The sequence below is a fragment of the Myzus persicae genome, unplaced genomic scaffold, assembly GCF_001856785.1.
Source record: "Myzus persicae strain clone G006 unplaced genomic scaffold, MPER_G0061.0, whole genome shotgun sequence".
NCBI classification, from domain to species: domain Eukaryota; kingdom Metazoa; phylum Arthropoda; class Insecta; order Hemiptera; family Aphididae; genus Myzus; species Myzus persicae.
The window spans coordinates 288,022-290,986 of NW_019102547.1; positions in this window are offsets into that span (position 1 = coordinate 288,022).

Sequence of the window (2,965 nt, forward strand, 5' to 3'; positions counted from 1 at the left end):
CGCGGTCGCCGATTCCTACGAGAACGAGTTACGGATACGAAAAGCTATATAGAATAAAGTCTGTCGGTCGTCCCGTGAAACCGTGAACCCCTGCTGCAAGACGAACGGAACGGCGTGTAACGTAGTGTTATAGGCTCGTTATAGGTGTAATATTGGCGAAGACCGCACGAAAAGCGATGCAAAATAACGGATCGAAATATGTTTCGATTTTCGCGGCGTCCAGTATCGTGTAGCGGTGTTGCACGTCCGACAGTCGTTCGCGGAGTATTGCGCTGAGTGTGCGCCGTGTAAATTGTTTTATTTTATCGGCATTCGGCGGCCCGGTCGCCGGCCGTGTGTGTGGTAGTGGTCCGCCTCTCGCTCGCCCCGTCGCGGTCGCTTTTGCGCCGCCGGTTGCTGTGCGGCGATTTATGTGCGCGTGCGCGCATCGTGACAGCGGCGTCCCGCGCGCTCAGTCAATACGGTTTTCTCGTGCGCCCTCTGCTGCCGCCCCCGTCGTTCATACCCTAGTCCCAAATTTTGAACGATTTGCAATAATAACACACCATTATTTACAATATAATACATAATGTATATTATGATAGTAATATTGTTTGTACGCACAGTTAACTATATTTTAGTCATAATATTTATATTTTATACATATTATATTATTCATTATTATGTAACGCGGGTGGTATCGATTATCGCCGCCCGCAAGGCACGCCGACCCGATGACTAGGTTTTTTTATTGATAATTTCGCGAACACGTCACATAACACTAATTGCGTATTAACATGTTTTTCAAACGTATGGGTACGCACAGTGCATAGGCGCTGCATTACGTGAACTCGGGGTGATCCAGAAAGTCATAACCAACATTTAATATTCTCCGCGACCGGGACTCGTTTAGTTTAAAATTAAACATGTAACTATATGATAAGGTTTAATTTATTGATATGTTAAGCAGCTGTTAAACATAAATTTAAAAGTTTCCGGATCACCCTAAGCTTCGCTGTTCATCGTATTGAAAAAAATATGTGGTCTCACGACACACAAACGTAGAAACGCTATATAAATATTTATTTTTTAAAAGTTGACATTTCTTGATGGTATTAGGGTTGGTAAAATACTCGAATGTCACAACCCTCGTAGTTAAAGAGACGGGTGGACACTGATCCGTATAAATTAATTACGCCTGCATGCATGGCATTTGATTATTTAAGTCAATCACCAATATTAAATTGGCGACCTAAGTGGTTAAGTATAGCTAAAGCACTATTTATTTTTTCTCTTTTACTAGTTGCGCAACATTACAAATTTTTAGTCTACCCTTAGACAAGAAACTGCTATGATACCTACTCAAATATTTGAGATAATTTCATAATATCCGAACAAACTATAACGTATTATAAATATGACTAAACGCCTAAACCTTTAAAAACAATTATGTATTTTATTTCAACTTCAAGTAACAAGAAATTATTATTATAATAATAAATAATCAAGTTGTCGGTATTAAGTAAGAATTCAATTGTAAAATATTATAACAAACAACAAATAAATGTTAAATGAATCTAAAATAAATCTGAAATAAATTGATAAATGCTAACGGTTAATATTCAAATGTCATGTTTTGATAGTATTTGATATTTACAGGAAGTGCAGTCTCTATATAATAACGGGGGCTTCTTCTATAGCAAGTTTTTCAACGTCACTGTAACATATTCTCATTGTGCCATCCGGGTATACAGATTGTATATTTCTTTTAAAAAATATAAAAAATAAAAAAAATTTGATGCTTAAAATATACCTCTTATATAGGTTTCTAAGGCAGATAATACTAAATAGTAATAAAAATACAACTATTATTTCTTACAAGAATCCCATGTGATTGGACACAAAAAAACTGAAACTTCAATAATGAAACTCTCATAGTTTAGAGGTATATTATATAGCCTATAGGTAGATAGGTACCTATTGTTCGTGTATAAAAACTATGGCAGTTTTAATTTTTTAGCCGACTACCTACCTATATTATTTTTTGTACACACGTTGTCATGAAAATAAATCAAAAAGTTTAATCGATTTATGCATTTAAATTTTTAGCAACCATGAAACCCAAATTTTGTATCGTATAATTAAAAAAACGAGAAAAAATACTTTACGTGCCTAAAACGTATTAATAAAAAAGTATTATAAACAATTATTAATATCTAGAAATATCTTTTGTCGAAGTTCGTAAATGTTTTTTACTATATATATTATATAGTCTAATAGTCTACACTATAATGGTACTTAATATTTACAGTGCTGTCCGTTCGTGTATATCCTTTTACTATTTTTTTTTTTTTTTGATATGGCTTTCTGTGGCCTGGATATATCTAGAATAATCGAATACATCATATAAGAACTTTATTTCAGATATTTTCCTTATATTTTTACACATTATTTTACGTCATGTTTTTTTTTTGGTTTTTATTCGCTCTTTATAGGTATTATACATAATATATAAAATAAACACACAACAAACCGTAATAATGGACATCGCAGGTAGCAAGGTAGGTCAACGAAACCAGAACCAAAAAAAAAACTGTAGGGCGTTATAATACGTATTCAGTTATCAATTTTTAAAATGCATACACCGTGCCCAGAAATAATGTTTCAAATTTAAACGGTCCATCGCACATAATATAGCCGCCACATATACTTTAAGTTACCTATACCGAGAATTAGTTTATAGGAGACCCGGTAACTGGACGTAACGAACCTAATATTCTTGTTATTATCTTAGTAATACAAAGTGCAAGGCCTATAAAAGTACTTATTATATGATATTTAGGCTGAACACTATATTTTGTTGCTGTTTTGGATGTATTATTCACGTTGTAAAATAATTATACATATATGCATTAGAATTTTTGAAAATATAAACATTACCATAGGTATTATTATTCATTCATTACATTAAATCTTAAATTTTAAT